The sequence below is a fragment of the Balaenoptera acutorostrata genome, chromosome 14 (assembly GCF_949987535.1).
Source record: "Balaenoptera acutorostrata chromosome 14, mBalAcu1.1, whole genome shotgun sequence".
Taxonomy (NCBI): domain Eukaryota; kingdom Metazoa; phylum Chordata; class Mammalia; order Artiodactyla; family Balaenopteridae; genus Balaenoptera; species Balaenoptera acutorostrata.
The window spans coordinates 88,115,021-88,124,891 of record NC_080077.1 but is presented as its reverse complement, the minus strand read 5'-3'; positions in this window follow the sequence as shown (position 1 = coordinate 88,124,891).

Genomic DNA, 9,871 nt, shown 5'->3' with positions numbered 1-9,871 from the left:
TAAAATATTGTTGATGTACAATATTGTATAAGTTTCAGGTGTACAATATAATGATTCACAATTTTTATAGGTTATACTCCATTTATAATTATTATAAAATATTGGCTATATTTCCTGTGCTGTACAATATATCCCTATAGCTTATTTTATTTTTAGTTTTTTTTTTTTTTTAATTGGAGCAGAGTTGATTTACAATGTTGTATTAGTTTCAGTTGTAGAGCACAAGGAATCTGTTATACATACACATATATCCACTCTTTTTTTAGATTCTTTTCCCATACAGACCATTATAGAGTACTGAGTAGAGTTCTCTGTGCTATATAGTAGGTCCTTATTAGTTATTTATTTTATATATAGTAATGTGTCTATGTCAATCCCAGTCTTCCAATTTATCTCTCCCCCCCTTACCCCTTGGTAACCATAAATTTGTTTTCTACATCTGTAACTCTATTTCATGAAAAGATGCTCAACATCACTAATTATTAGAGAAAAACAAATCAAAACTGCAATGAGGTATCACCTCACACTGGTCAGAATGGCCATCACCAAAAAAACTATAAACAATAAATGCTGGAGAGGGTGTGGAGAAAAGGGAACCATCCTACACTGTTGGTGAGAATGTAAACTGGTACAGCCACTATGGAGAACAGTATTGAGGTTCCTTAAAAAGCTAAAAATAGAGATACCATATGATTCAGCAATACCGTTCCTAGGCATATATCTGGAGAAAGCCATAATTCGAAAAGATACATGCACTCCAATGTTCATTGCAGCACTATTTACAATAGCCAGGACATGGAAACAACTTAAATGTTCATTAACAGAGAAATGGATAAAGAAGATGTGGTGTATATATACAATGGAATATTAGCCATAGAAAAAGAATGAAATAATGCAATTTGCAGCAACATGGATGGACCTAGAGATTGTCATACTGAGTGAAGTAAGTCAGACAGAGAAAGACAAATATCATATGATATCACTTATATGTGGAATCTAAAAAAGGGGGTACAAATGAACTTATCTACAAAACAGAAATAGAATTACAGGGGTACTAACTCTTCTTTAAATGTTTGGTAGAAGTCACCTGTGAAGCCATATGGTCTTGGACTTATGTTTGTTGGGAGATTTTTAATTACAGATACAATTTCATTAGTAGAAATCAGTCTGCTCAGATTTTCTATTTCTTTCTGATTCAGTCTTAGAAGACTGTATGTTTCTACTCATTTGACCATTTCCTCTAGGTTGTCCGATTTGTTGGTATATAATCGTTTGTAGTAGTCTCTTATGATTGTTTTTTCTGTGATATTGATTGTGACTTCTTTTCCATTTCCAATTTTATTTATTTGGGCCCTCTTTTCCTTGATGTGTCTGGCTAAACGTTTGTCAATTTTGCTTATTTTTTCAGAGAATCATCTCTTAGTTTAACTGATAATTTCAAGGCTGTTTTTTAAATCTCTATTCTATTTGTTTCCACTCTGATCTTCATGATTTCTTTCCTTCTACTAAATTTGGCACTTGTTTGTTTTATTTTTAACTTTCTTTAGGTGTAAAATTAGGCTGTTTACTTGAGATTTTTCTTATTTCTTGAGGTAGGTTTGCATCACTATGAACTTCCCTCTTTTTTTTTTAAAGATGACATCTTTTTTTATTTAATTAATTTATTATTATTTTTTTTTATTTTTGGCTGTGTTGGGTCTTCGTTTCTGTGCGAGGGCTTTCTCTAGTTGTGGCAAGCGGGGTCCACTCTTCATCGCGGTGCGTGTGCCTCTCACTATCGTGGCCTCATTTTTTGTGGAGCACAGGCTCCAGTTGCACAGGCTCAGTAGTTGTGGCTCACGGGCCTAGTTGCTCCGCAGCATGTGGGATCTTCCCAGACCAGGGATCGAACCCACGTCCCCTGCATTGGCAGGCAGATTCTCAACCACTACGCCACCAGGGAAGCCTGAACTGAACTTACCTCTTAAAAATACTTTTGCTGTATCTCATAGATTTTAAAAAGTTGTGTTTTCATTCATCTCAAGGTATCTTTTGATTTCCTCTGTCTACCCATTCATTGTTTAGTAACATGTTGCTTAATCTCCACATGTTTATGTATTTTTTTCAGTTTTTTCCAGTAATTGATTTCTAGTTTCATACCATTGTGGTCAGAAAAGATGCTTGATATGACTTTTGTCTTCTTAATTTTTTTTTATTTGTTTTATGGCATAGCATGTTATCTCTCCTGGCAAATGTTCCTTATGCACTTGAGAAGAAAGTTTATTCTGCTGCTAGTTGATGGAATATTCAGTATACATCTACAAAGTTCATCTGGCTAAGGTGTCATTTAAGACCAATATTTCCTTATTGACTTTCTGTCTATATGATACATTCATTGATGTAAGTGAGATATTAAAGTCCCCAAATGTTATTGTACTACTGTTAATTTCTTCATTTATGTCTGTTAATATTTGCTCTATTTAGGTGTCCTGTGTACGGTGCATAAATATTTATGAATATTATATCCCCTCCTTGAATTGACCCATTTGCCATTATGTAATGCACTTCTTTTGCCATAGTTTTGTTTTAAAGTCTATTTTTTCTGATATGAGTATTGCTACCCTAGCTTTCTTTTCATTTCTATTTGCATGGAATATCTTATTTCATAATTTCAAGTTCAGTCTCTGTGTACCTTTAGCTCTGAAATGAAAGGTAAGCAGCATATAGATGTGTTTTGGGCTTTTTTTATTCATTTAGCCAACTGTTGTCTTTTAATGGGAACATTTAGTCCATTTACATTTAAAGAGATTATCGACAGGTATGTAGTTTTTGCCATTTTATTATGTGTTTTCTAGCTGTTCATGAAGCTTTTCTCTCTCTTTTTTTCTTCTTCACTTGTAGTGTTATGCTTGGATTCCTTTCTCTTTATTTCTTGTACAACTTACAGATTTTTGGTTTTTGAGGTTCATACATGTCAACCTATATGGAGAGTTATTTGTTTTAAGCTGATAATCACTTAAGTTCAAACACATTCTAAAAGCCCTATATTTTTTAGTTCCCCACATACCATTTGTTTTAGACATCATATTTTACATATTTTATTTTGTGTTTTGCTTAACTACTTACTGTAGTCAATTTTATGACTTTGTATCTTAACCTTCACACTAGCTTTTAAAGTAGTTAATCCACTGCCTTTCCTATATATTTTCCTTTACCAGTGAGATTTTTGTTCATGTTTTTTTTTTTTTTTCCTAGTTATGGTATTTACTTTTTCACTTTAAGAAACCCTTTGAAATTTCTTGTAAGGCTGGTTTAGTGGTGATGACATATTTTAGTTTTTGCTTGTCTGGAAAACACTTAATCTCTGCAATTCTGAATGATAATCTTGCCAGGGCCAGGTATTCTTGGCAAGTATATATACACACACACACACACACACCCTGTATATATATATATATATATATATATATATATATATATATATATATAGTATCCTTGGCTGTAGTGTAGGTGCTTTGTTTTGTGTTTTTCCTTTCTGGACTTCAAATATAACATGCCACTCCCTTCTGGCTTGCAAAGTTTCTGCTGAAAACTCAGCTGATAACCTAATGTGGGTTCCCATGTATGTGGCACATTATTTTTCTCTTGTTTCCTTTAAAAGTCTCTGTTAACTTTTGCCCTTGTAATTATAATATATCTTGGTGTTAATCTCTTTGTGTTCATCTTGTTTGGGACTTGGTGTTTCCTGGACCTGGATAACTTTTTTCTTCCCCAGGATCAGTAAGTTTTCAGCCATTATTTTATCAGTTTTCTGTCCTTTTCTCTCTTTTTATTCTCCTTCTGGGACCTGTATCTTGTGAATGTTAGGATGCTTGATGTTGTCTCAGAGGTCCCTTAAACTATACTCATTTTAAAAATTCTCCTTACTTTTGCTGTTCTTTTGAGTGATTTCCATAATTCTGTCTTCCATGTTACTTATGCATTCTCTTGTATCATGTAATCTGCTGTTGATTCCATCTCTCTAATTTTTTCATTTTTGTTATTGTATTCTTCAGCTCTGACTGGTTCTTGTTTATATTTACTAACTTTTTATTGAAGTTCTCACTATGTTCCTCTAATTCTTCTCATGAATTCAGTGAGCATCTTTATGACCATTGCTTTAAGTTTTTATCATGTAAATTACATATATCCATTTTGTTAGGGTTTTTTCTGGGGTTTTATCTTGTTATTTATTTGAAATAAATTTCTCTCTATTCTCATTTTGTTTGACTTTCGGTGTTTGGTTCTATGAATAAAGCAAAACCATAACCTTTCTCAGTCTTGAAGGCATGGCCTTGTGTAGGAACATCCTGATGTAGACTGTGTGTCTGATAGCTTTGGTGGGAGGGATGGAGCTGGAGTGGGCATGGGCCAGGCCTTCTCCCAGAGTACATCAGGAGCCACCATCTTGGCAGGAGGGCTTGAACCAGCACTTGGCATGGACCAGGGTTTTTCCCAGGGCAGACCAGGGATTGCTGCCTTGGTTGGTGAGGGGGGGAGATTTAGCTGGAGCCCAGAGAAGGCTGGGGGTTTTCCCAGGGTGTAACAGGATCCAACAACTTGTTGGGAAGGCTGGAAACTGGTGCATGCCAGACTTTTCCCAGGGAATGCTAGGGCTTCCACCTTGGTAGAGTGTCCTCTCTCTTTTATCCCTGGTTCATCTAGCTAATGGTTTCCAATTTTGTTTATCATTTCAAAGAACCAGCTGTTAATTTTGTTAAACTTTTCTATTGTTTTCCTATTTTCTATTTTATTTTTATCTGCTCTAATCATTAATTTTTTCTTCCCTCTTCTCACTTTGGGCTCAATTTGTTTTCCTTTTCCTAGTTTTTTAAAACGTAGTTAGGTTGTTCATTTGGAAGCTTTCTTGATTCTTAATGTAGGTGTTTATTGCTATAAACTTCCCTCTTAGAAGTGTTTTTCTAACATCCCCCAAATGTTGTTATGTGTGTTTCCATATTTGTTTATCTCAAGATACTTTTTAATTTCCCCTTTAATTTATTCAATGATTTATTAGTTGTTCAGAAGAATATTTTTCAATTTCCATTTTCCTCTTGTTGACTTCTAGTGTCATACCATTGTGGTCAGAGAAGATACTTGGTATGATACAATCTTCTTGAATTACCTAAGACTTGTTTTATGTCCTAACATATAGTCTAACCTACAAAATGTTCCATGTGCACTTGAGAAAATTGTATATTCTACTATTGTCAGATAGAATATTATGTGTCTGTTAGGGACATTTTGTCTATACTGTTGTCCAAATCTGTTTCCTTATTGAATTCTTGTGTGGATGGTCTATTCATTTTTGAAAGCAGGATTAAAAAGTCACCAACAATTATTATATTGCTGTTTATTTCTCCTTTTAGCTCTGTTACTTTGTGCTTTATATGTTTATGTGCTTTGATTCTGGAAGCATAAATATTTCAACTGTTTTATCTTCTTGATGTATTGACCACTTTACATTATATAGTGATCTTCTCTGTCTCTTTTTAACATTTTTAAAAACTATTTTGTCTAAGAATAGCTACCCTGCTTTTTTTTTGGGTGGGGAGGTGTACCATTTTCTTCAATCTGTAGATTGCTTTGGGAAGTATCGATATTTTAACAGTATTAACCCTTACAATTAATTATTACAGAATATCTTCCCATTTTTTTGTATAATCTTCAATTTCCTTCACTGATGTTTTATAGTTTTCAGATTATAGGTTTTTACCTCCTTGGTTAAGTTTATTCCTAGGTATTTTATTCTTTTGATGCTATTTTAAATGAGATTTTTTTTTCTTGATTTCTCTTCCTGATAGTTCATTATTAATGTACACAAAGCAACAGATTTCTATATATTAACTTTGTATCCTGCAACTTTACTGAATTCATTTATTAGTTCTAAGAGGTTTTTGGTGGAGTCTTTAGGGTTTTCTATATATAGTATCATGTCATCTGCAAATAGTGACAGTTTTATTTCTTCCCTTCATCTTGGATGCCTTTTATTTCTTTTTCTTGTCTGATTGCTATGGCTAGGGCTACCATTACTATGCTAAATAGAAATGGTGAGAATGGACATCCTTGTCTTATTCCTGATTTTAGAGGAAAGACTTTCAGCTTTTCACCACTGAGTATGAAGTTAGCTGTGGGTTTGTCATAAATGGCTTATATTATGGTGAGATATGTTTTCTGTATACCAACTTTGATGAGAGTTTTATCATGAACGGATGTTGAATTGAGTCAAATGCTTCTTCTGTGTCTACTGAGATGGTAATGTGATTTTTATCCTTCCTTTGTTAATGTGGTGTAACATATTGATTGATTGATGGATATTTAACCATCCTTGCATCCCTAAAAAAAAATCCTGCTTGTTCATGTTGTATGATCCTTTTGATATATTGTTTACTTTGGTTTCTTAATATTTTGTTGAGATTTTACTTCTGTATCCATCAGATATATTGACCTGTAATTTTGTGTGCATGTGTACCTTGGTCTGTATTGCTATAAATTTCCCTCTTAGAACAGCTTTTGTTGCAACCCACAGGTTTGGAAAGATATGTTTCCAATTTGATTTATCTCAAGGTATTTTCTGATTTTCTTTGATTTATTCATTTTTTAGTACCAAATGTTTAGTCTCCATGTTTCTCTAATTTTTCTTTCTGTAATTGATTTATATTTTTATATCACTGATGTTGCAAAATGTTTAATATCTTTTCTATTCTCTTAAATTTGTTGAGACTTGTTTGGTGTCATAGCATGAAATCTATCCTGGAGAATGTTCAGTGTGCACATGAAAAGAATGTGTATTCTGCTGTTTTTGGATGGAATGCCTTGTAGATATCTGTTAAGTCCAGCTGGTGTATTTTGTCATTTAAGGACTATACTTCCTATTAATTTTGTCTGGATGATCTGTTCATTGATGTAAATGTGGTATTAAAGTCCCCTACTGGTACTGTATAGTTGTTAATTTCTCCCTTTATTTCTGTTAATATTTGTTTTATATATTTAGGAGCTCCTATAATAAGTCCATATATGTTAACAAATATTATATGCTCTTCTTATATTCATCCCTTTATTATTATATAATGTACTTCTTTGTCTTTTTTTATATACTTGATTTTAAAGTCTACTTTGGCTGCAATTAATATTGCTACCCCCACTTTTTTGTTGTTTCAATTTTCATAAAATATCTTTTTTCCATTCTTTCACCTTCAATCTGGGTGAGTCTTCAGCTCTAAGTTAGTCCCTTGTAAGCACCATATTCATGGATCTTGTTTTGTTTTTTAATCCTCTCCGCCACCTTATGTCTTTTGACTGGAGATTTAATCCTTTGACATTTAAAGTGATTATTGATAAGCACGTGCTTATTGCCATTTTGTTACTTGTTTTCTTTTTTAAAAATTTTGTTTTATTTTTTTTACAGAACAGGTTCTTATTAGTTATCCATTTTATACATATTACTGTATATATATCAATCCCAATCTCCCAATTCATCACACCACCACCTCCCCATGCCACTTCCCCCCCTTGGTGTCCATACCTTTGTTCTCTACATCTGTGTCTCAATTTCTGCCCTGCAAACTGGTTCATCTGTACCATTTTTCTAGGTTCCACATATATGCGTTAATATACGATATTTGTTTTTCTCTTTCTGATTTATTTCATCCTGTATGACAGTCTCTAGACCCATCCACATCTCTGCAAATGACCCAATTTGGTTCCTTCTCATGGCTGAGTAATATTCCATTGTATATATGTACCACAACTTCTTTATCTATTCATCTGTCGATGGGCATTTAGGTTGCTTCCGTGACCTGGCTATTGTAAATAGTGCTACAATGAACATTGTGGTACATGACTCTATTTGAATTATGGTTTTCTCAGAGTATATGCCCAGTAGTGGGATTGCTGGATCATATGGTAATTTAATTTTTAGTTTTTTAAGGAATGTCCATACTGTTCTCCATAGTAGCTGTATCAGTTTGCATTCCCACCAACAGTGAAAGAGAGTTCCCTTTTCTCCACACCCTCTCTAGCATGCACTGTTTGTAGATTTTTTGATGATGGCCATTCTGACTGGTGTGAGGTGATACCTCATTGGAGTTTTGATTTGCCTTTCTCTAATGATTAGTGATGTTGAGCATCCTTTCATGTGTTTGTTGTCAATCTGTGTATCTTTGGAGAAATGTCTGTTTAGGTCTTCTGCCCATTTTTGGATTGGGTTGTTTGTTCTTTTGATATTGAGCTGAATGAGCTGCTTGTAAATTTTGGAGATTAATTCTTTCTCAGTTGCTTCATTTGCAAATATTTTCTCCCATTCTGAGGCTTGTTTTTTTCCTCTTGTTTATGTTTTCTTTTGCTGTGCAAAAGATTTTAAGTTTCATTAGGTCCCATTTGTTTATTTTTGTTTTTATTTCCATTTCTCTAGGAGGTGGGTCAAAAAGGATCTTGCTGTGATTTATGTCAAAGAGGATTCTTCCTATGTTTTCCTCTAGAGTTTTATAGTGTCCAGTCTTACATTTAGGTCTCTAATCCATTTTGAGTTTATTTTTGTGTATGGTGTTAAGGAGTGTTCTAATTTCATTCTTTTACATGTAGCTGTCCAGTTTTCCCAGCACCACTTACTGAAGAGTCTGTCTTTTCTCCATTGTATATCCTTGCCTCCTTTTTTCTCTGGGCTTTCTATCCTGTTGCATTGACTATATTTTTGTTTTTGTGCCAGTACCATGTTGTCTTGATTACTGTAGCTTTGTAGTATAGTCTGAAGTCAGGGAGTCTGATTCCCCCAGCTCCGTTTTTTTCCCTCAAGACTGCTTTGGCTATTCGGAGTCTTTTGTGTCTCCATACAAATTTTAAGATTTTTTGTTCTAGTTCTGTAAAAAATGCCATTGGTAATTTGATAAGAATTGCATTGAATCTGTAGATTGCTTTGGGTAATAAAGAAATTTTCACAATATTGATTCTTCCAATCAAAGAACATGGTATATCTCTCCATCTGTTTGTATCATCTTTAATTTCTTTCATCAGTGTCTTATAGTTTTCTGCATACAGGTCTTTTGTCTCCTTAGGTAGGTTTATTCCTAGGTATTTTATTCTTTTTGTTGCCATCGTAACTGGGAGTGTTTCCTTAATTTCTCTTTCAGATTTCTCATCATTAGTGTATAGGAATGCAAGAGATTTCTGTGTGTTAATTTTGTATCCTGCAACTTTACCAGATTCATTGATTATCTTTAGTAGTTTACTGGTGGCATCTTTAGGATTCTCTATGTATAGTATCATGTCATCTGCAAACAGTGACAGTTTTACTTCTTCTTTTCTAAAATGTATTCCTTTTATTTCTTTTTATTCTCTGATTGCTGTGGCTAGGACTTCCAAAACTATGTTGAATAATAGTGGTGAGAGTGGACATCCTTATCTTGTTCCTAATCTTACAGGAAATGTTTTCAGTTTTTCACCATTGAGAATGATGTTTGCTGTGGGTTTGTCATATATGGCCTTTATTATGTTGAGGTCAGTTCCCTGTATGCCCACTTTCTGGAGAGTTTTATCATGAATCAGTGTTGAATTTTTCAGTAGATTTTTCTGCATCTATTGAGATGATCATATGGTTTTTATTCTTCAGTTTGTTAATATGGTGTATCACTTTGATTGATTTGTGTATATTGAAGAACCCTTACATCCCTGGGATAAATCCCACTTGATCATGTTGTATGACCCTTTTAATGTGTTGTTGGGTTCTGTTTGCTAGTATTTTGTTGAGGATTTTTGCATCTCTATTCATCAGTGATATTGGTCTGTAATTTTCTTTTTTTGTAGTATCTTTGTCTGATTTTGGTATCAGGGTGATGGTGGCCTCATAGAATGAGTT